At 34.4% G+C, this 26,186-nt stretch overlaps 1 protein-coding gene across 2 annotated transcripts in view; it reads right to left on the bottom strand.

The window, feature by feature from the left end:
- Positions 1 to 26,186, bottom strand: part of LOC306946966 (BEN domain-containing protein 5-like) — a gene marked incomplete at both ends in the record, with an annotated part of 850,824 nt that overhangs the window by 779,801 nt on the left and 44,837 nt on the right. The gene's annotated exons all lie outside the window — the stretch shown is intronic.

Here is a 26,186-nt window from a genome sequence, read left to right as displayed (position 1 = left end):
CAGCAAGTTCATCTTCCTTCAAACAACTGAAACAGTTGATAAAGGAATTAAAAGAGATTGAAACAATTTAATTTTGATTAAAACAGACTGCGTGTTGCAGCTGAAGTTCTGTAGAAAATGCCAGACAGTTATAGACAGCAATTTTCTCCAAAAGAAAAAGACATAACGATACCCAATAGTTAGAAACTGCAACTAGACAAATACACAAGTAAGGAACAACATTCTGTTAATTGAGATAATTAACAGCTAAAACAACTTATTCAGCAACTGGGACAATTTCTTCACAATTAACAGATATTAGGTAAAGGAATGGTTGGTCATTTCATGTAAGATAGCTCTGCACTTATCTACAATTGTAGTAACCCTTCTCTGTACTGGTTAGTCTTTGAACTTCTTTTCAACAGCAGTAACCAGAATTGAAGGCAATAGGTCTTGCCTCTCATAAAGACACTGTTGATGCCTGACAGTCACAGCTAATCAGCTAATATACACAATTTCTCATGTTTTGTGTTTAGCAATTAACAGCTTCTATTTTATGACATAAATTCATTTTATTAACCACTAAATCTTTCAGTACATGCTGTCATACCTTATTTCAACTATATTGCTTAAATTTTACACGATCCTCTATGTCCATCAAATCTGATCCTTGTCTTTAACGACAATGCTTCCCATCTCCATATTATTCTTGAAATTTCATTGGCACAATACAATTATGGTAAAACTACAAATGAAAATGAGAAGCAGATAAAAACTATGTTCCAGTGAAGAAACCACTTAATAGTTCGTCTGAAATTCTTCCTAATGCCAGTAAAAGGAAACTTAAATATCCTCAAAGAAGCCAGAGAAAACTCTATCGCTGTATTTCTATTTAAAGAAAGACCTGGGATGTGAATTACACACTTTGTTTGAATGGTTTCCTGTGGATGAAATTTTTGTTTACTGAACAACAAATAGAGCTCTGTATTGCTGTAGATTGACAAAGCATTTTTCTGCAGTGCCCCTCTTGAAAAAAAACAGTAGTTATAACTTTTTTCATATGACAGATAGACAAAAAAGAAGCCTGCCCACAAATAAAGTGAGAAGGTAAAGCACGTAGTTACAAGATAGAGACAGTAAAAAACTTCAATTTCAAAACTGTCTCTGAAGCCTGAGTGAGGTTATCTGGTGCACTATATATAACATTTAATAAGCACCTCTCATCCTCGAGCCTCACACGTACATTGTGGTTTGGAGGATCGGTACTTTCTAACATGCCTGTATTTTGGGGATACCACTCCAATATGCATGCTGAATTTAAAAATGTAATTCTTTTGCAAGTGATAAAAATAATAAATGCAAAAGCAATAAAATGCAAGAAAATAAGAGACAGAGGTATGAGAAAATTTTTTGCTAAAATAATACATTTAGGGAAGTATGTTCAGAATAATAAGGGAAGTAAGCTATTTGTTCAGCAAAATGTAGCACCGTATTTTTATTGAGTAAATTAAAGAGCAATATGCAATTTGATGTTATTCCAGCTTTCAGCTGTATTTCTTTTACATTTACTTTAATTAATAAATATTCCCTCGCTGATTACTTCTGTAACATGGGCCTGATATTCAAGCTTCAAAAATCAGTTCATTTCATGAAAAAACAAAAACAAAACCAGCAAACAAATTTATATGTCACCACAATAACCTTGGAGGATTCTATAATGCCATCCTGTAGTCTGCCTACTCTCTCCATCCTTCTAAGAGAAAAATTTAAAAATTTGAAAAGTTCATGCATGAAGGCATTATTATTTAAAAGTCTGCAAAACCAAAATCAGTCTGTACTCTGCAATATTCAGTATGTCAATATATTTGTAGATATAAAGTTCATGTCTATTTTTAATGCAGTAGTCTGCAAAGGGAATCCTAGAAAGATACCCACACTTCCCAACTTTGTGCTGTTTACGTAGATTTACTTGCTCATTTTAAAATTAATCAAGGAGTAGTTAACTAATTTTAAAATTAATCAAGGTACAAATCTCTACAGAATGTACAGAAACAGTCTAGAAAGATGAGCTAGTATTACTACCTGGAAACATATTTTTGTAAATAAAATCACTCAGATTTGGAGAAAAATTTACTCTGCAGCATCTAATGCATTCTGTTAATCTGCATCATGAAACAATGAAATCTGTCTAAAGTAAACATTTTTTACATTGCAGGAAATAGTTTATTTAAATGAAGAGTTTTGAAAGGATTGCAATCTTGCCAGATAATACACCGTTCTCTTTTAAGGTTTCTTAACAGAATATATTTTCCCTATCCAAATCAACAGGAGTCGAGTTGAGATTAGTAAAATCTCCATTTTCCAGTTTTCAGATATATGATCAACATAACGTTTATGGCTTAATTTTCTTTTAAGGGATTCTTATTTTCAAACTCTTTGACTTTATAATATTTATAAAATATATTTATATTTTTAAAACCTTTCAGTATCTTTGAAGTATTATTGCCCTCATTAACACACAGCATTTTCCAGTTTAGTACAATGTAAGAATGTAATTCAAGGTCTATTACTCCTCCATATCATTTAGAAAATTGTCAAATAAAATTATACTTGTCACCAAACTTGGCAGTACTGCACTGATCAGTTTCATCTCTGTTGTAATTATTTTTCATTTGTGTATGCTCAGTAATTTTTCATTCTATGCCTGTCCTCTATCATAGTTTCACTCTTTACATTCGACTTACTAGAAATTACGTTGTCTATTTTCATATTTCACATTCCTATATACTACAGTGCATATGTTGCTTTACACCTACATACATTTTTTGTAGGAATAATTAATGTTATTAAAAAACTTGTGTTATTTTCATTGTTCCTGCTTTTGTCTGATTATTACAACTGGAACAAAACGGTGCCAGGTACAATTGCTGACTGGCCCACTGTCGCATGCTGGTTCCCATTTCCTTCCCGTCATGTATGCAGTACGTATCCCTAATCTTTGCTCCACCGTTCCACAAACATTTCCAGAATATTTACCAAGATGATTCTCTTACTTTCACTCTATTAATATGTTCACAGATTTCTTTGTTTCATATTTTTTGGTACTTTCCTGACAGTTGGGATTTTTTAGAAAAAAATATTAAATTTTAGCAAGTATATTTATTCATTACAGTTAAAATCTTAGTAACATACAATTCTGCACTGATAGAAACTTTCAGAGGTTCTGCAAATTTCATTTTCCAGTTCATCTAAATCAAAAGAAATAAAGTCAGGCATTTTAAAAGGACAAAAATAATTTCCTTATTTCCTCAACAGCATGATTATTTTGCTGCCTTTTTTTTTATTTTTTATCTCTTTAATACATGACAGTAAAAATCCTCTGACATTAGAGAAGGTAAAAATTATAAGTTCTGATGCTACAAAGACTATTAACTTTCAAACAATTATTAATCTCAACTCCTCAGTCCCTATTGTCATGATTCTGAATGCTCTTTAAAGTTGGGAAAAAGGAAACAAAAAAAAATATTATAGTTTATCCCCTATTTTTTCCAATATTCCTCCCTCATTAAGAGTAAAACTTTACTGAAGGCCCCTAAATATCCATCTCAGTTTCTGTGAAAGCTTTTAGCTCCCATTTAGCAAGGCCAGACCTGATGCACAATTTCTTCCAGGTTGTTCAGGGAAATACTGCTAGAAGCAGGCGCATGGGCCGCTTCATTTGGGAGCTGCATTTAAGCTCATGCCTCGACCTTGACTTTCACATGAGCTGTATGTATACATGGCCTGTCCCTTGTTAAATACTCCACTCTGACCCCCGGTCTTGACACTGGAGTGTCACTCTGGACATGCATGGCAATATGGATACTTGGCTAAATCTGGTACCAACCTGAGTCTTTCCCTGCTTTCTTCTTCATCTGAGAGAAGTCTACTCCTGCCTCCTTTGCATTTTCACCTCCCCTTCTCACAAGAAGCTTCCCACTGTTCTTACTTCCAAATCACTATTAAAATGCTACTCTTTGTGTTAGCACATTCTTTGCCTTTTAGCTTTTATTATGAAAATCAGATTTTTACTTACAAGTTCAACTACTACATTAAATTTCATTGGTCCAAATTTTGATTTATGCTGAAAACCAACCTAATCAGTAATTCTAAGATTTTGCTTCCTGAAATGTGGATGGTCTCCAATAAAGTCTATTTCTCTACTCCTGAAAAATTCCTTAGGTCTAAATGAAAGTCTGTAATTCTGACAGGGGGTCTTGCACTCTGTTCATTGTTCACACAGCATAACTAGAATTGCCGTTCACTACAAAAATGCTAAGGGCTAGGATTATGAAAATCCTATGAATTGAAAACAACCCATAGAAATAATGGCTTAAGTTCAAAGAAACATTAAATATCATCTAATTCCAACCCTACTGTCATGGACAAGGTTGCCACCCACTAGAACAGGCTGCCCAGGAAAATTCCTGTCATTCCTGTTACAAAACAAATATATTCCATATTTAAATCACTAAATAGATATAAAATTAAATAAATTATTTAAAATAAAGAGGAATAAAGATTTAAAATTTTCTCAGCACAATTTATCACTGCAGAAAATCTACCACTGAAAGTAAAGCTAAAATAGTGAATATTTTCCTTCATAACATAATTGTGGAATTTCTGACCACCAATAGGGGAGGAAAGAACAAAAAAAAAAACAACAAAAACCTGAAAAAACAATCATAAATATATCATCGAACATTATCATCACCAAAGAAAGTTTCAGTCTTGGAGGAAGACAGAGCGAGCGAGACCACAAATACATAATGCTTCAGTGTGGTAAAGAATATTAAATGTTACTATCAAATTTAGATTTGCTGATGCATGAACTAGAGTTTTCTCTCCTCTGATTAGGTGGTAATTTTCACTGGTTCTCAAAAAAAAAAAACCAGCTAATATTTCTTTCCTATCTTTAGTTATTGCTATTCTAAGAAATCTTAAAGGCCTAGTAAATTATAGCCACATATAAACCAGTCAGGTTTTTCCCTTCAGCACATTTTTGGTAGACCTCTTCCCAACCACACCATACATACACATAAAGCATTATACTGTATTGTTAGGCAGCATATTCTCAAGTTTTCTATCTATTAACACTCTCTGGTTTATCTTGACATAATATAGACTTCAAGATTGCAGGATAGGCAGAAAGACCAGTTTTCATACAGTGCTATCTTATTTTTTCGTAGCATGTCATTAAAAAGTAGTTGTTCACTGGCATTATTTAGGCTGCTAAACAAGTATTTCATTATCTATTTGTATTTTCTATTCACACATTTGATATGACATTCATCTTTGACTAATAATATTTTACTTATCAATCCCTGACTAGCTGACTAACCAGTAGATGGAAAATGCTGGTAGTCGTCATAATACTACTATTCTCAGCCTTTTGGAGTACTCAGATCACCATTCCAAACAAACAAAACAGTATTAGTGGACAGCAGTGCACTGCAGTTTGAAAAGTGAGACTTCCTGGAATTGTGGTGGAAGATTATAAATAACTGTTATGGTGATAATGTGTTTGTGTGGTCTCAGGATTCACACAGAACTGAACTTAAACCTACTGTTATGAGAAAAGAACCACATCACACAGATTTCCCATATTTGATACAGTTCCTGCTCAATACTAATCTGAAGTTATCCTTCTGCAGCAGCCATGCTTACAGCTTTATTTTTACCAATGCTTTATTGGTCTGGGGCTACCCAAGGAAAATATGAGGTCACAAATTATGTGCATTAATATTTTATTTATGTCTCATAATATTGAAACCAGAGTTGATATTAATGGAAGAATGAATGTATTGATCAAACTGAAGTATAGTCCTGGCTCTGCATTCTCCCTTCAAGTAGAATTCCAGTGCGCTAAACAAGCTTAAGAAACTAAAAATCTACATCTACTATTTTATGTGAACCTTTAAAAGCACACACAGAAACTTGAACTAGCAGACTCATGTGACTATAAGAGCACTTACAAAATAAAATGTATTGCTTTCAGATAGAGTCTTCAGCTTTTTTTGGTAAAACATCTTGTTTTCATTATTGTGGTAACACCTTTAATCACTGCAACATTTAGAAATACAAGTCACTCTAAGTTTAATTCCTACTTTCATTAAAAGATACACGTTAAAATGATTTGACGCACGCATAGGAATACATAGGATGCACTGAAAATAATGACTGCTGTTTCTTTCTATGGAAACTACAGGAGATACAAAGAGCACAATAGCACTGTTTGATAGAACGGAGCACTGAACTCTCTAAGTTAGAAGCTCCTTTCACATCCATTATTGTGTTACTACTGTATATCAGAAGCAGGAGGAAGGACAGTCCAAGGATGACCGGCTACTGACCCCTAAGTTCTTACTACGTCCTACTCTCCCTGCATTCTCAAACCTTAACCATTTAAAATCAAAATCTTCTCTTGCACCACTTCCTGTTTACCATTCCATTTGCCTTGAATCAGCTTAGTATGAATTGATATCACATTCTTCTCTATAGTTACAGCTCTTTTCATCGATGTCTATCAACTCAGTCTGCAGTCACATAAGTTTGCTGTTTTTTATTCAGCAGCAACACAACATTCCTGCAAAGTGCAGAACTTCTGCTTTTTTTTTTTTTTTTTATGATCCTGCTGTTGACAAGTGGAATCCCTCACGGAGGCAAAGCAACTGCTTTCCATTCAATATGCCCCTGCAAACAGGCCTGGATATCCAAACCCAATAATGCTTGATTTCTCTAGGGACAAGAAAAACAATCCCACAGAAATAAAAATTATATCAAGCAACATGCTGGTTGAACTGCATTTAGTTTTCCTTATACTTTGAATCAAAATAGAAAAAGAACATCAAATTGGTGATGCAATTTTTTAGGACAATGCCCACGCTATTTTTGACTTAGTAATACAAATTTTAAAATAAAAGGTAGCAATAATTAGTGTCTATTTGTTTTAATAACTCTACAGATTGGAGACATCTTTGCATACCCTGTTGCTTACAGCTGTTCCATTATACCACGAATATATATAGGAATCACACGAGCACCCGAAGCCAAAATGTCCTGTTTTCCCATGTTGAGAACTTTTTTTCTGAATAATGTGCAGTTACTAAAATCTATCAGAAATGTGTTTTCTGCCCTGATGCTACGCAAAGTGAAAATTAGAAGCGTGCCTTTCAGAAAGAGATCACAATCTTGTCATTAACTTTTCTTTACCCCTTAGTTTCTTCTTAAAAAGCAAAGTGGAAATGAAACTGTGTAAGTTAATATATTATGTACTACTAACTGAATGCACACATATGAGGAAATAGGAAAGTGAAACAATTATGCTCCTTTCCAGTTTTACAGAATCACAGAATCACAAGGTTGGAAACGACCTGCAAGATCATCCAGTCCAACCACCCTCCCATTCCTATCAGTGCCACAAGCTACTAAACTATCTCTCGTAGCTCCTCATCCAGGTGCCTCTTGAACACTACCAGGGACGGCGACTCCACCACCTCCCTGGGCAGCCATTCCAGTGCCTGACCACCCTTTGAGAGAAAAAGTTTCTCCTAATATCCAACCTAAACCTCCTCTGGTATAACTTCTGGCCGTTTCCTCGGGTCCTACTATTTGCCTGGGAGAAGAAGCCAGACCCTTTTGCACCACAACCTCCCTTCAGGAAGTTGTAGAGTGCAATGAGGTCTCCCCTGAGCCTCCTCTTCTCCAGACTGAACAATCCCAGCTCCCTCAGCTGCTCCTCATAAGACTTGTGCTCCAGACCCCTCACCAGTTTCGTTGCCCTTCTCTGGACACGTTCCAGGGCCTCAATGTCTTTCTTGTAGTGAGGGGCATGTGATACACGTTACATGTGATAACAAGCACTGAATCTGATCATTTGCTCTTTTATGGGCAAATGCATGTTCTGAATTCACTCAAGGACTACAAGATGAGGAACTCAAGACTAATTATTAAACACAGTCATGTGATTAATGTCATGTCATGTCAATTACATTTAAAAAAAAGTTTGCCGATATGCATCTTATGTAAAACAGGAACTTGGAAGAACACGCCTCAACTTTGCCGAAACAAGAACTTAAAAAAGAAAAGTGAATGTTGCAAGTAGTACCATGCTCAAAGCATGCTCAAATAGGAATGGTGTCAATTAGGTGTGATATTAATATGCTAGCAACGGTGTCCGTAGATACATTGCTGAACAATACTATTTGCTTGTTTCAGTACAAAAGTCAGATTTGATTAGTTGTCAGTATGTTTAGTTTGGTTCTCTACTACTATTCCTGCAAATGCACACTTGTGTCTGAATATTGAAGAATTTTATCTTTCATTGTGGTAAGTACAACTAGTCTCGAATGTCAGGCATTAATCCTAAAAAGGATGTACATAAGCTGAGCATGTAAAAATGGGCAAACACACTGCTCAGACTGTAGGACTTGCTGTGTTTACAACAGAAAGCTTTTATACACACTCATCTAAATCTGAGTGGGCAGCCCTGGGAACATGACCAACATGCTTCTGAGCTTTTAAATGCAGTTGTAGCATAGACAGTGATGACACGTTTGCTTGACGTGTTCATGTATTTAAATAATGGACAACTTCAGAATAAATGCACTTACCTTTCGCTTGCACTAAACATTACAAATATACCTAAAACATTTTTCCACAGACCCTACTGAGTGGTCAAATTCATGCAACCATTGTCTGATAGGAAAACTTACCTCTTTCCCAGCAGGTTATTATAAATATTTAATGCTGCTTAATCTCAGTGAAAATTAGCATAAAATTTAGCTTCAAATACAATTTGACTCTCATCATTCAGCATACATGTATAACCCTTCTAATCCCAACAAGGTGTTTGTAGAGAGAGGAGAATGCACATTTGTAAATCTTGAGTAGGTGTAATGCAAACCTAAACTAAGATAAGGGATGTAAATTACTAGAGAAAGTTTCTTAATATAAGATTTACATCAATTAGGAAAAAGCTTTCATGTATTCCTGCGTTTAATGTGACTACACTTCTCTTTTCTTCAGTAAAACAATTCTACATGAATCTTCCACTTGGTTGATATGTTCAAAACACATTAAAATACAAAGAGAAAAGGAAATGTTGTTTATTTACAGTTCAATATTGTAGCATCTGTTGTCCATAAGTACTACACAAGCAATTTCTGAGTGAGTGCATTTGTGAATTTGTTAAAATTTCTATTACTAGTAATACAAACTCTTAAGGTTGCATAGCATAGAAAAGACACTGGCTTTAAGTGGCTGTTTTACTGAAGTAATGGACCAATTCTTATGTCACCAGTGAAGAACTAGTGTAGCTACAACACTGTGTAAGTTGCTTTGTGTGGACAATACACAAGTATAAAATAAAGAACTAAAGGAACTGATTTTCACCTTCCATAAATTTTGGAATTTTGCTTGTGTAATATATCATGACAATGTTAAAAAAAAGTGTATTTATTCATAAGATTCATATAAATATTTAAGTCTGTAATAGCCAAAAGAGAATAAGGAAAATAGCTGGCTTCGTAACTTTTTGCAAACAAGCAGAATCCTTAACAGTAGCCCAGAATCCTCTTCATTTAAAAAAGACATTGCAGTAAAACTTCTGATATCTAAATTTTCAAAAAGATTATATCTCAAAACACTTTTGTGGCATTATTTAAAAGACTATGTACACATCCTCAAAGGCAACAGTGTATTTCTTTAGGAATATGAGATACAGCAACAACTGTCTTCTAACATAATGCATTTCTACCTTTCTATCTTTGTAAGCCAGCTAAAGTTAAACAATTTCAAAGCCATATTCAGTCTGTACTGTAGTATTCTTTCAGTGTAGGACACACTGAAAGCAAAAGCACATCAGCTTGCCTTTCTACATCAACACTGCATTTTAGTCTTGATCAGATTGCCCACTCTAATGGTCCTGATCTTCATTTTTAATGAAAATGTTCAGGTTATGTAGCATATTTACACCTGTTGATATGAGTGTATACCAAAGTACAAGCTTTGACTTTGGATAATCAGAATATCCCTCCTAAGATATATATAAATAAAGACTTTATTTAAGAGAACAACAAAATCTATCCAATAATCCATTGTATAATGGAGTAAAGTGAAAAAGAAACAAATGATGCTTTTTGCTGTATGATACTTCACTAGAAATGAAGATTACAAAGGAAAAGAAATTTCCCAGAAGGACAAAAGGCTCTTTAGATCTTCTTTTGTTGTGCTTGTGATTACAGGTTGAAATGATTGATTTTCCTCTATGACAATGTCTTAAATGTTTGTCACACAGTCAAAATTTAAAGCTTGATAGGTCCACAGTACAATTTCAAAATAATTCAAAGATGCTCAAAATTTAATTAAGAAAAACATTAGACCAATTAAGGCTAAATGGTAGTATAAAATATTAAGGTAAACCATGTATTAGTCTGACATTTGCATTTTTATGAAGTATGAATCACAAAGAAATAAAAACTGCTGCTAAATTTCAGTTAAGTCCCTTTTCAAAATCTTGTTTCCATGGCAATCCTGCGAGTAAGTTTTCAGAGGATGTAAGATATGGATTTTTTATTTAAAAAAAAAAACAACAAAACAGTTTAAATGAGAAATTGCAACATCGTGGCCTCTTTTCAATGTTCTAATATGCTTGAGAGGCACAGAAAATAAGTCACTAAGACATCAATGCCAGGATGAATGCAGGAGGACAGACCCCTACTTATTCTACTGTTTTTCAGTGTGCTTCTAACTAATCACAATCACCAGCATAATTCTGCTGCAAATACACTAATTGTTAAACAGACAACAGTATCTTTTCAATCTGAAGGCCTAGTAGTGCCGATTCAATTAGGAAAGTTTAATAACAACAACACAAATTATCAAGATGAGATGAAATTCCACTACAAAGGCTACCGATGACAATGTAGCTAAGTGATTTTACATTCCAAATCTAAGAAAAGTTGTTCAAGTCTCTAACGAGTAATCAGGGATTGAGGTTTCTAGCCTACAAAAATCCTGTTGTGGCAAAAAAAGGCAGAAACCTAACACCCAAATCAATACTGTATTACTCTCTCCACAGGCAAGAGCTGCTGGGTCAGGAAAATCATGAAAAATTCATAGCGGAGGTGGTCAAGTCATCCATAAGATAGAGAAAATAATGCTATATCTAAAGATCCCTTGAGCAATCGAAGACATTTTATAGATTTCACTGTGGATAAGTGCTAGTTTGTTTCATCTATGTACCTTAATACTGTTCCTTTCTGATTTCTAGCAGTAAATGAGGATGTTTTGGTCTATATTTACTGTCTTTCATATTTACTTTATTAATTTCTTAGTCTTCATGTTCCACTGCAGCAACAGCCACCCACAGGATAATTCTGAGTCATTCCTTCTAGTAGAAAAAGAGGGTAACACATCACAGAGAAGTCTTCATATAAATACCTCAACAGGTAAGCATAAATCTAACTACCAGAAAAAGTTTAAAAGTGTCTTGCTCATTTCTGCACCATCACTTCTCCAAACAGACACTGGCAACAGGCCATCATTTATAAAGGCTAAACTGAACAGTATCAAATAGAAATATTTTATTTTTTTCATGCAAGGGTGACAGACAAAGAACAAATGCTATAGAAACAGACTTGTTCACAGTAGCTTGTTGTACACATTTCATTCTTGGTACAGCATCAAATTTTTATCTAACAAAACAGTAAAACAAATAAAACAATGAAAATGATCCTGAACAATAAGTATGTAGGTTGCACAAAAAAATAATGGCTCCTATTCATTTCAATGGAAGCTATAACAAGTACTAAGAGCACAGTAACATTATTTGATGGAACAAATTCTAAGATACAAAACACTATTTTCCAGTATAGTCAATAATTTGGACATTAGTGGAAAAGTCAGATAAAAGATGTAACCTAATTAAAACAGAATATGTGATAGTCAGAAATGCCTGCTTCTGTTACTATCTCTTGACTACTATAGTACACAAGCATATTCATTAGACATGATAAACCAAGGTGCTGTATGACTGAAAACAATCTACTTCTCACTTTCTAAAGTCTCTCAGCCCTAATTTCATTTTCCAACTGCTGTATAATTCTTAAAAATGAAGATATTTTCTAGATTTTTTTAACATTCTTGATGCAGTAATGAAAGTAGCTATGCAAAGTTATATTCTACTTAATCATAGATTGGTGTCTTTTTTTTACTGTTAATGACATTGTTTTTATGAAAAAACAGAACCTACTATTCCTTTGTCTATGAAGTGGATGCTGTCTGTAAGTGAATAAGCCCTAGTTTTGGCTCCAAGTTATACAATGCTGGCTGTTACAATAAACAAAACTAATTTACTAGAGATGGCACGCTCAGTGTGTATTTTACTTCACACAATGCCACATGCTCATGGCTCTGATTTTTGTCATCCTCATTTGCGCTGGCCAACCTCATTTGTTGACATGTCACTTACACTATTCTAGGAAGTACTGCGAGTCTCCCCACATAGATGCAGTTGTCCCCTCAGTCCACGTCAAGATTATTTACACCTGGACAAAAAATATTTTGAAGTGGTTAAAGCCTATGATTTTCCCTGGAAAGTGAACAGTAAGTATTGTCTTTCTCATAGAAGTTTGTATGACTACATCACAGGCACCAGTTGTAAAGGGAGCCATCAGTATGTGCCTTTATGTTTCTGTTATTTCTCTAATTTATGTCTCACATTACTGCATCTACTGTGTAGACAGTTTCTAAGAGGAAAAAGTTATTACTGATGAACGTTTTTATCTTGAAGTATTAAAGTTATGGGTGGGTGATAGTCTTCTCAGAATTAACGTAGAAACATGATCCCAGAAAGTTGGGCTCTAAACAGGTTGAAAAAATCTCTCCTAACTTTTTTTACGGGAGACTAAAAAGCAAAACAGCATTAAAGATATTTACTTCAAATGCCTCCTGATGTTTAAATATTTGCTGCGTACACCACAATTATGCTACTGTCACATATTGTTCCATTATCACTGCAGGAATCTCTGAATTCTCTGCAATATTTGAAAGTACATTAGTGAATGTATAGAAGATTGTGCAAGCAAATAAAACGGCCAATTTTCCAACATACTGATTGTATTTTATTAATCTCACTTGAAGTCATTGGAAACTTTTTTTATTTTGTCATTCTCAGAGAATGTGTGAAAATCATGATTCCATAACGGAGATTTTGTGAAATCACTTGTGGTAGAAGTTCCCCTGGTAAACTGCATAAGAAAGCAGAGATTACTATGAAGCAGACTGGTAAAATCAGCTGAAAGGAATAACTAAATTATTATTGGCGGCATGTAGCTAGATCAGTGTATTGGGACACATGCCAATATTATAAAGACAATGCACATTAGTACGTAACACCAATATACTGCTGGGTGTAAAGAAGTGGCCAACCAGACTTACCAAGGATTGTACTTGAACAGCAGACTAGAATATATAAGGGATTTTTTTTGAACACTTCATTGAACATTGACTGTGTTAAGGTTCTCCCAAACACATTTCCCAAATACATGACCTTATGATTATGTAAATTCCAAAAATGACACTGGTTTCTAAGGGCTGACGAAAGGAATCACAAAATGAGACTCTTTGAGTATAGCTGTGGGTTAATCTTTCACCTTGGTAAATATGGAAGAAAAGTTACCTTTGGCAGATGAGAATACTAGAAAATCAGCATCTTTGTAAAGCTCTGATAGTTCAGTGAGAGACACACACAGGGTTGAAGTTTTCATTTTTCAGTGTTCTTCCCTGTTATTAGCTGAATTCTATGCTGATATTTTTACTATCTTAGAAGTTCAATTTACATTGCCCAGGTCAAAAGTACTTTGGCTTAAAATATTTGCAAGAGTAGCACAAGAGATTTCAATTTGTCCTATTTTAACTTATAGGCATTTATTATTTATCAGCATTACCACAGCTATTTGTGTGGTGGACAGATTATTTTTTTTATTCTTACGTCTATTACTACCCACAGAAGTATTTTGTTCTGAGATGTTCCTAAGCAAGAGGTGCATGCACACTGGTTTCTTTAGAAGAGAATGAATTCTTGATGAAAAAAAAACTAATAAACAAATCAGTGTAATTTACACAAAGATAAGGATAACTCCTAGAGAAATGTTTAAAAACTTTGCAGTTAATTATACACTTGATCTAGAATAAAAATAACTATACCTGAACGTATTTTTAAAGTTTCATTCATTTTCCATAAATAGTAAATCTTTAATAAAATAATCTGTTTAATAGAACAGAATTCACAGCTCGATTAGTACTGCATTGAAAATTGAAATAGCTGTCTCATTTACTGTGCTCCTATCATGTCACATAATATCTCTAATAGCATGCATGCTCTCACAATATCCTAACCTTAGAATTCTTAAAAACTGTATTTTATAGTAATGTAAAGGTCTGTACAAACAGAAAAGTATTTCAATGCAGAAAATTTGACACTATCACTGCACTTTCCTTCAGAAATGTTCATTCCTTTCTTTGACATATTTTTGGCTTGCACAACAGGGTGCCAAACATTTGTGACAGCTTACAATAGAAAAACAATATTGCTTTTAGTTAACAATGTTAGCTATGAATATATATTGACAGCATTTTCACTGCAGATTTGCTGCCAACATAATACAAAGCAAATAGCATTCAATATGTTGGAACACTCAGGGGAATTAAAGAGTTTCAAAAACAAATTTATGGCATTAGGTGCTGAATGCTAAATCTAATGAAAATGCAAATTCAAAGTATCTCCTGCACATACTTCATGCAAAGGAATGCAGTTTGATAAAGTGATAAAATTCAGATTGTTTTAAGTCAGGAGAAAATTATGTTAAAAGCCTCTGCTTGGCTGACTTTTTATAAAGCCAGTTCTATCACAAAGACTAATATTTTTCCTAAGTCCTTCTGCTTTGTTTCCTCAAGTACATCTGAGAGAGATTGTAATAAAAGCCAAATTCCAAATGCTCCCAAATGTTTTGAGAACATACAAATCCATAGACGCTTAATTTTCATATTTGTAACTTTACAGCTATCCCTATACAACTACAAGCATCACTGTTCCTTTGAAATAACAGAAGCAGAGTTTTGTTAACAAGTCTGAATATTTGTTATTCTATACAATAAGCAATGTGGAGCATAGGACATCTGATTTAACCTCATTACAATACAGTAATGTACAGGAGTGCTGCAGTGTCATCTCTCTCCTGCATCCTTGACAGTCCTTTAAGTGACATGATATTAATAGTTTTGAAACCATTTGCAAGAAAAGAAGGAAGGTTAGCAATAGCACTGTCAAGAAAGCCAAAATAGTTGCACTTCATAGCTGTCTTATGATTTGCTAGGATTTGTTGATGTAGATGATAATAAATATCAAGGTGCAACACTTAAAGCTAACAGCACTGTCAAGCCAAAAACACTACGTAAGCTTTAAAATAACTTCAATTTCTACTAACACAATCAGTAACAATAGAAATACAACAGACTGCATTTGCTTATTATAGCTTTTTCTTACTTGCTTGCTCATATGGGATACTGCTTGTACCTGTTGCATCATATATTTATAGCTCTTAAGCTCATGTATGAATGATTGCATTTCTTATATAAAATTCTATGGATTACTTGCAAACTAAATGACCCAACTACACAATGCCCATAACAAGCAGAAATAAGAATTGAAAGATAATATTAAGACTCCTTGTAACTGTCTGGGTTTTGTTTTAATTCAAATGTCTTTACCTAAAACTTCCAATTTGACAAGAGGGGGAAAATCCCTGCTTTGCCAGATGCAGTTTGCAAAGTTCTATCCAAGTGATTACAGAATATTTCCTGAGTCTCAAATCTTCTAGTAAGTATTTGAAAACTAAAAGTGACTGACTTAAAAATGATACTTTCTTATAGATAGATAAAAAAAAATTATACAAATTGTGGAGGGAAACTATTGAGTTCCTCTTCTGACTAATTGAATTGTTCAACTACTTTGTAACATCTAAATAACAAAGAAGAAAAAAATATGGAAAAAGTATCTTATTTCTTCAACAGTTTGTGTATTTAACCACTGAAGTGTAAAATTACTATAATCCCTAGTTATCAAACCCACTGAAACACTCAAAAATTTCTGAATACAAGGCTTATTAGAGAACCGAATAGAACATACTTAAGTGCTGAACTTGATCTCCAATACCAGTAGATCCAAATTGTTGCACGTTGCAATAGTCTCAACTACAAACTTTTACATTATTTCTACTGCTACAGTGAGAGAGCCACAACTGTACATCTAGAGTAAGAAAGAAAAATCAAGAACATTGAAGCTTTGTTTTCACTGAGCTATGAATTGGAAAACCTTCTTCCAAGCACATCAACCACAATTTGAACCTCTATGCGATAAGCAGCAAATGAGTAATTTTTTAAAAAGCTGAAAGACACTCCCAGTAGGGATGATGGAGTAAACACAGTTAATTTGTTAATATTTACTCTCTTTTCACTGACTGTCAAGGAAATATTTTCCTTTTTCTTTCTTCCAGTATGTGCTTGGAAAGGATTTCCTGGTAATCTACATTAAATCTCACTGAAGGGTAACAACAGAAATCAATATGCGTCTCTGAAGACTAATCTAACCAAACATTTACATTTAAAATATTCATTTGTATTTATGCATGAGATATTCTTGGCAAAAAGAAATTCTTTTCCTCCATGCATACAGTCTCTTTCTGCAAGCTTTTATAGTTAGCAGACTTTAAAAAAATAAAATAAATATATATTACTCAAATAAGTTTCATGGTAAAAACAGCTAGAATTCACGTAAAATAATGGCTTACTTAGGTAGGAAGCTGTATTAGCCTCTGCTTCAAGAAATTTGTTTTCTCCTTCTGCAGCCATAGGGAGGACACAGCCCACAGGGAACAGCTATTATACTAGAATCCTGGCTATTCCAAACCCATGGAATTGCCATTCCACACGCCTGCTGGAAGGATTTTCTGTTTAATCTGGCTATTGAGGCAACTCTAATCTAACATACGGAACTCAGTATCAAATTTTAAGGAGCAAACCTGTCCTACCACAAATCCCACAATAGTCTGTAGTCCTCAAGCATTGGGATTAGTTTTGCCCACAGAACTGCACAGAATACAAACACACGAAATGATGCAGTGTAAGCAACATTCTACTTTCTGCATCACTCCTGACAGTTATGCACTAAAGTGTGTAAATCCTGCAAGGAGAAACCATACCTCAGTGCACAAAAATAATAATCCTGTGTGTGAAGCTTCACATGAGTTTTCAGAGGGTTGTATGAGCACACTAAACAAGCCTCCACAAAACAGAAAATACTCTATACAACTAGAAGCACTGTGTAGAGAATCACCATTTCATTGTGGGAGAAATAGATTCGACATTCCAAGAAAAGCCCATTAAAATGTGCAAATTTAAGGGTTTGAACTCATGGTCTTCAGTGTTAGAGTTCAGTGTAAGAAGCTAAACATATAACACACAAGAATATTGATAAGAACACCCTTCTCACATTAAAAAATTATAGTAAGAATGTGGTTAATTTGTTGTCATTTACATTGGAAACTTATTAGGGAAAACAGCAAGCAGAAGCAATAATCTCATACAGTAGCAGGCTTAGAGAAAACAAAAGTTTGGGGCAGATTATTTATATTGCTTATACCAATCTACTAAAAGCTTCAGAAAGATTATCTTTTCTATGACAATGTAAACTATAGTCAGCAACATTCACCAGATTTCACAGAAACACTTGCAGTTGTTTTAAATCTACACTGAATACATTCCACTGTATATGCATTCTTTGGTAAAAACAGTAATAAAAAACTCATTTCTTCTTGAAAAGCCTTCTGAGTTTTAGCCACAACATAACATAATGCATATTTGGACTAGCACGTTATTTAGTAAAAGATGTCCAAACAAGATGATTTGATGTTGGAATAGTCATCTCAGAACAACCAGAGCAATGTAAGGTAAAATAATTGTCAAGTCAATCTCTAGCTTACACTTTATTGCAGAAATAAATTGAACTCTGCTCTAGCTTTTTGACACGTAATTCTGATACTAATGGGTTCAAATCCATTTCTCTTTGCTCTCCTTCCTAACAGGAAGCTTTATGTAATACTGTGTCAGAAACCTACCAGTTACTGGCTAATGTTTCCCTTAAATAAAAAGTGTCTGCCTGTAATACTATTAACAGCTGCCATCAGTTTACGGTAATGAGCTGCAGTTCATCAAAGTAGCACTAGTATGAAAATTAGAAGCTTCCATAGAGCTTCTCAATTTGCAAAAAAAATTATCAGAGCCATCATGAGCAGGCGTGTATAAGCAGACATTGGCTATTTAAGGCTTACAGGCCAAGTCTTACACCAGCACAACTCTACACAACCATTATAATCAGTTGGTGATACCATATTAAGTACTAAATACCCAGTGGTTCTCTTTGGGGGGGAGAGCCAATACATAAATCCACTGCTATTCTTCATAATTTCCCAAAGCAAAAATTTGATTTTTTTTTTCCCCCGTAAAAAGATTTCACACAGTTTCTTCAAAGGAAGATTTAAGGATTTTTGGCTTCAGAAAAAACTGCTTTAATTATACTTATTGTAATACCTTGGTCACCTATACTGTGCAGAGGTAACTTCCAGTTTCAGTTAATGTAAAAAAAAATAATAGCTATAATACCAGAGGCCATTTGTTTTCTTTCCTCCCTGCATGTTTTTTGGGTTTTGTTGTTGTTTTTTTTTTTTTAAGTTGTATAACTTAATCATAGAATCATAGAATCACCAAGGTTGGAAAAGACCTAAGAGATCATCCAGTCCAACCGTTCACCTATTCCCAATAGCTCCCACTAAACCATGTCCCTCAGCACAACATCCAGCCTTTCCTTGAACACCCCCAGGCTCGGTGACTCCACCACCTCCCTGGGCAGTCCATTCCAGTGCCTGACCACCCTTTCTGAAAAGTAATACTTCCTTAAAACTTACTGTCTCCAGAATTTGACAAATCAATTGTGTGTTTATAAGAAATATATCAATAGAACAAAATACCTGACCCATTATTTCTCATAATGGGAAAAAAATGACAGTGAATATTAACCAGAATGTTTAAAAAAGAAATTAGTCTTTATATAAACCATGTAATTAACCTATAGAAATATTGCTTGAAGTTACAAAATATATAGTCAAGTTAGACAGACATGAAATATTTCACAGGATCCACCTGCCCCAGCTCAAAGTAATCTGGAGGCAACTTCTGGTGACTTCTGATCAGTTAGAAGGGTGAGAACTCTGTGGTATCACAACACACAGCATGATGAATATCCATCAGGCTGGCCAGCAGGTAACCAGAATTTTCCTGCTTTCCTGGCACACAGATCAGTTCTGCCTATACTGCTGACAGAGATGTTTAAAATGAGGGTTACTCTATATTTTCCTACTTCATAATAGTATTTTAAGCATCAACTGGACATTGTCCAGAATAAGATACCAGACTAGAAGTATCCTTAACTTGACTCGCTACATGAGTATGATTCCACTTCTAGCATCCACAAAAATGACAAGACAACAATGCTGTAAGAGGGAAGATGGATGAGAATCAGTGATACAGGGCAGAACACAGCAAGAACAAGTAGGCTGCTTTTCCATCATTTTTCATTATTAGACAAATACCCCTCAGCTTTCCAGAGCAGTTCCAGACCCACATTCCAGAGCTGTAGTCCTTGTCACTATGTGCTTTGAAGAAGTTCCCATTATTTAGTGAGTCAGACTACTTCAGCTAAGAGTAGGACCAGTTGCTCGTGGTTTTCTTGTGCAATCCAAGAGCAATATGATTTGAATTCACAAGCCCTGAGTCATGACTGGATTTCCACCAAATTTACTGAAAAAAATGTGTGAGATACTTGGACTAAAAATGAGTTGCTGGTTGGTGAACAGTGAGTGAATCCACACTAGCTAAATGGGTCTCCCAAATACACACTCTTTCCAACAAAATGCAGTGATAGTACTGCTTTATTCTTATTATTCTGTAGTACTTATTATTCTGATGGAGGCTATTAGTGCTCACTATAGTGAAGGATTTACTACTTCTCACAACACAAAATTCAAGGTTTTTTCTGATTTTCCCCCCATTTATTGTATCAGAAACACAAAGACACTCGGCACAATGACCCAACACTGGGCTCACGTGTTAAAATCACAGGTAGCATAAAACAATGATGAAGGAAATGGATTGCAGGATCTAGCTCTCTTGTTTCATCTCTAACACTTAAACGCAGAGTAGAGGATTTCTTAGAGGCATATGCTTAATACACTCAATCACCTGCCATAGCACTGGTTGCTTCACTGCTCTTTCCAAACTATTTCTAAGCTAACCGTGTCCTACAAAATATCATTCCTTGCTTAGACTTCCTTGGCAGAAAAAAGAAAATGATTTTTCAGCACTAGTTTCACTTTGTAGAACTGTAGAACGGTTTGGTCTGGAAACAATGTTTAAAGATCATCTAGTCTGATTCCCCTGCTACGGGCAGGGACATCTTTCATGAGAACAGGTTGCCCAAAGCCCCATCCAGCCTTGTCTTCAACATTTCCTAGGATGAAACACACAGCTTCTTTGAATAACCTGTTTCAGGATTTTACCACTGTCATAAGGAAAAAATAATAATTCTTCCATATAACAAATCTGTATTTACTGTTTTTTAATTTGAAAGCATTATTCCTTGTCCTATCATTATGTGCCTCCATACAAGTTTCTCTCCATCTTTCTTACAAGTCCCCTTAAAATATTGCAGTGACGACCGTAACATAAACACTTTCCATTTATAAAAATAGAATTAAAACAGATTTGCATGAAGGAAAATTAACACTGGAAATAAAAAAGGAGGTATTTAATCATAAAGTTTTTTCAAATGAAAGAAAATAAGCATGTCACATCGCTGACATCAAGATCGACATAATGCTGATTTTGTTTATGTCATTTATAACATTTTTGACATTCAGAGTGACAGATGCCATCATAAAAGGAAATTAAACACACCTGGCCATTAGTCACCTGTAAGCATAAACCAGAGTAATATCTCAAACACACAGTTTGCTTGCAATAATTAAAAAATACTGGCATCTAGAATTTTCTTTGTGATACCTGGAAAAGTTTATGAATTTAACACTGTCATGCCAAAAGAAAATTTCATCCGGACAGCAGTTGTTTTACTGAATATTGCATGGATTTACTAAACTTTGTAACTTTTCAGAAGATGTCACATCATGAGAATTTTGGATGATTTCATGGACATGCATACTGTACTGAACTTACTAAAGCTTCACATGCACCCTCAACCTATTACGAGCACAACAAAAACTATTGATCCAAAACAAATTTATGCATATTTGAAAGGATTCCAGCTTGGAAGAACCATCGTTTACAAATCTGATTTTATACATGACCAACGTAGGCACATGTTTCAAAAATGGAAAAACTATTTTTCTTCAGAGCTGCAGTATGTTCAATTGATTTTCTTTTTCTAATGTCGAGATGAACATACAATCTATTTCCAATGTCATTGTTTCATTTCTTATTTAATTAACATTTCACGTGGCTTCTTCAGTAAATAATTACTTCAATTACTACTATACATACCATCTAACCCTAAGCACTTTGCTCTTTCAACTTACATATTAATACCTATAATACATTTACACAACTTACAATAATGAACTTACACATTAATACATATTAATATTGAAACGCTTTCTAATGAAGAGATTGGTGAAACTACTTTTTAGAAGTTCTGAGGCTCCTTCGAAATATAATTTGAAATAATCTAATACACATTTCAGATAATTCAAGCCCTTCTCATAACAACTGTAATGGATCCATATTATCACATGCTACAGTCCTATAAGATCTTACAAAATTTGCATCATGGATCTGGCTATATTATTCCTTCCCCTCCTCCCCCAAGCTGAATGGCATCTGTATTATAAAAATATAGTTTGCTTACCCTGTATTAAATGCAGTTACTTAAAAGATGTCAAAATGCACTCGAAATAGCCTGTCTTATGCTTTAAAGGCATGCAGATATATATTGAAAAAAACATCTCCAATAATGATCTCCAAGTTGTATTAGGACAGTAATAAAGACCGGAGAAAACTGAAAAGCCTAGTGCCAGTGATGAATATATACTGAAAATAGAATGAAAAAATAAAGATTGTACAGGTTGCAGTTTGTTTGGTTACTGTTGTTTTGTGGTGGTTTTTTTTATTCTTTTTTTAAATTACTTTGTGGGGGAGGGAGAATAAACTATTACTAAGATCTGTGAACTTGTGATGTCCAAATATATTATCTGTCTTAACTTGGCATCCTGTCTAACTTCTAAAGAAAATTAAGTTACCTTGTGCCCTGCTCCATAGAAACACATAAGAAAAACGAAAAAAGTTGATTCAGTATTCTATTCTCAATCCAGCTGCAACTGAATTAGAACAGGGAGAATGCCTTCTAAGTAAATAACATTTGATTCTTTGATTTTAACCTTGATTTACTTCCTAACTATAGATAATGATCAAATCCTTTGCCAAATATCCAATTTTTTTCTCTATCCTTCTCAATATGTTTTGTCAGTATCTTTATGATGGAGAACTCCTAAAGTATTTATCAACACTTACTGAACAAAATTTGGCACTATTAGGAAACCCCTTATGTTGGAAATTCTTTTTTTAATCTCAGTGAAAACATCACTTGTGAGCACGATTCGTCAGCAGAGTTTAGAGTACCTACACATACAAAATAGATTATATAGCCTAAACGTGCATTGGTATCATATGGCTGCTGTTCTTTACAGTAGTTAATAACCTCAAAGACATTTTCCATCTTTTCATCACTTTGCTGCATTCAACACTTATCTCTTCTCAAATTCAGCAGAAGTAAATTTGCCAGTACAGAGATAATCTTTCCCTAGTGTGGCTACTGTATCTGGAACACTGATGGTCAACACTTTAACTAGAATTCCTAGGCATGGCCCCAGAACGAAATAATTACTAATCACCTGTAAAATCTTCTGAGGTATTCTTGCAAGTTCTTTTTTTTATATATAATTTATCACATGTACACACATTTCTTTTTTTTTTTCCTTAGTTCTCAAATTAATCACTGTTGCTTCTAACACCTTTAATGACATTCTAGCTCAGAAGCAATCGTGCATCTGAAGCACTGTCTATTTAAAATACTTGAAATGCAAACTAGATGTGACATTTGTTCTTCAAGTTTTCAGTTTCACAAAGAAGGTTAGCAAAATCACAGCGTTGTAGAGGCCATGGTTAAAATTATTAATGGGAAAAAAAAACCTTACCCAATAAAGAGCATTGTCCAGAAATAGACGGTAGCCTGTGATAGATGTATAATTAGAGAAATTGGTGGCTTTGCCCATCAGAATGGGTGTTCTACAGAAAATCCTATTTTCTTCATTCTCCTTTTCAAGGTTATTGTAAATGTAATCATAGCATGATGACAGTCCTTACATAGAACACATCAGTTGTGGGGTTTTTTTTGTTGTTCGTTCCCATATCAGTGTTAATTGAACTCATTGAACAAATTACTAAAGGAATCCACCATTCAGATCTTATCAGACCAACTGACTTGCAAGTCAGAAACCATATGGGGAGGCCAGAAGGCCAAATTTTACACCTCACAGGCATATTATGTAATGGTTCTTTCTACTCATAAATGTAAACCATTAGCTACTTTATTTTTCCTAGCTAAAAGCAGAACAGAAGATTTGCCTAACAAAATGATGTATGATATTGAAAGTCCAAGTTATAAAGGAGTTTGATTACCAGTTTCCCCATGAAAGAAAATTTATACTGGTTCTAATGTAATACAGCAAAAAGCATCAAATAAATTTATCATAAATTTCTAAAAGTAATTCTGAAAAGATTCTGGCTCTCACTGCTGTGCTACATAACAGTTCTCTTACCCGCCCCTGTTAGTGAAGTACAACAGGGAACTAACATATGTGTAACATAAGAAAGGAAGCAATCACTCTGAAAAAGACTTATGTATGATAGCGAACAACAAATTAGGTATGGGTTTCCATAGTGACTAAGTAACAAAAGGCTGCTGCAGTTTTCAGCTGTCTATACTCAGAGAGCAACAGAGCAAAGGGACCAGAATCTCTTCTCTGTAAGCTGGCATGATAGTGAACTCAAAATTGACTGTTAAATGCCAGTTCCATATTATGAAGGAAATATTGCAGAAACAGGAATAATTATAAAAGAAGTTCTGCAAGAAGTAAAACCGTTCAGTGCTAAGGATTTGGATTTCGTGGTTGGATTCTCTGCTATCTTACCTATGCAAATTCCAATGAGTACTTTTTCCTGTGCAGAGAATCCTCCTCTGTGGATTCTCTGATGTTCAATAAGAAATGATCTCATACCACTGCCTTTCTGCCAGTGGGAACACTAATGGGGTCTTTTGCCCATCTGGCTGTTTACTTTCCTGATATCTACAGGAATTCTTGTCTAGTAGGGTTGAAACTGGCTAAGAGTTAAAAAGCTATTGAGAGAGAAGGGAGTGGAGAAAGATCATTAACCACACAAAAATCTGGGCTAGCAAGTGTAACTGTGACTGTGTGATCATATAAGACTTGTTTCCCTAGGAAACTAGGATAATTATCAAAGGGTTGGAAAGATTCACTTATGAAAGCCCAAAGGTCCCCAAGCAGAAAAATACTTTAAGCTGAAGTGATCTGTCAGATACAGGACAGAAAGAACCAAACATGATAGCTAGGATATGAGATAAATGCTGAAGAATGTGATAAACAAATGTACATGTTAGTCAAAGATGAAGAGGATTTTTTGTATCAGGAGAAGTTACTAAGCAGAATTACAACCCAGAATGAAGAGATTAAATAGAGAAAAGTTTGAGACTAAATATCAAGCAATGGTGTTAGTGAGAGGAATCCATGGAAAGGTTTCCAAATACAATTGGTGAAAGATCCACGGCTTAAGACAAAAATCGCACTATAAAAAGCAGAACAACACACGTACACATTGACAAGAATATCTCCAAGGTTTCTCCTCATATGTCTCTCTAGATTCATAATACACCACAGTGCACTAAACATACTGTAAAAATCACTACTTTCTTGTAGTTGAATTGGAAAATAAATGAAAAATACAGTGTTTGTACCATTCTTGCCTTTCTACCTTGCCTTTTTCATTCACTTTTTATCAGTTTGCCACTGTTAGATGTCAACGTCTGATGCAACAGAAGATGTAATGGATGATTGCTAAGCCAGATAGTGAAAGGAAGTTGCTTGTTTTCTCATGATAAATTTGAAATAAATTTCATTATGAATAAAAGCTTTAGTGTGAAATATTAAGCAAGACTGAAGAGATTCTTACCACATAAAAATTCTCTTTTTTATTTTAAGTCTAAGTAAACAAGATTTTTAAACAATGAAAAGGAACAGTAAGAAGGAAACTGAATCTACATAATATGAAAAATTAGTAAATTTAGTAACCTCATCTAAATGGCTGAGACCAGCCCTGAGATGTGTTAACACAAAGATCTGTCTATCTACCACATTATCTATATGTTACAGCAACACTAATTTATACAGACAATTACTTATATAGAGTTAAGATATGTGCTTCTGCCAGTAAAGAGATAGAAGTTACTTGCACATTAGTACCACAGTTCTAAGCGCTATGGCATGGGATGGTTTTTGTTATTTTACAGCAATAAAAATAATCAAAATGTACAAACCAGGTTACACAGAACATTTGAAATAGCAATTTCTAGAATTCATTTAATATAGCTGAGATGCAATGACTAATACTGCCCATGTCTGCTAGCACAAAGACCTAAATAAGGTTCCAGACTAGATTACGTTCATACAGGTCTCATTTCAACGGAAATTGGAGAGATGAAAAAAAGATTATAGGAAGACACATTATAAAAACAGACCTCACAAGTCAAACTTAATAGTGAAACCGTTCTCTTTCATGTAGACAACCATGAAAACAAATATCCTGTAAGCACTAGATATATATTGTATCTTTCTACCAGATCTCTTTGCCTCCTTGAGACAGATTCTCATTCATCTCATGACTATATAATTTGATCATAGTTGACTAAG

The sequence above is a fragment of the Tetrao urogallus genome, assembly GCF_951394365.1.
Source record: "Tetrao urogallus genome assembly, chromosome: 5".
Classification (NCBI taxonomy): domain Eukaryota; kingdom Metazoa; phylum Chordata; class Aves; order Galliformes; family Phasianidae; genus Tetrao; species Tetrao urogallus.
Note: the sequence above shows the minus strand (reverse complement) of the source record. Positions and strands in the feature narration are given on the sequence as shown.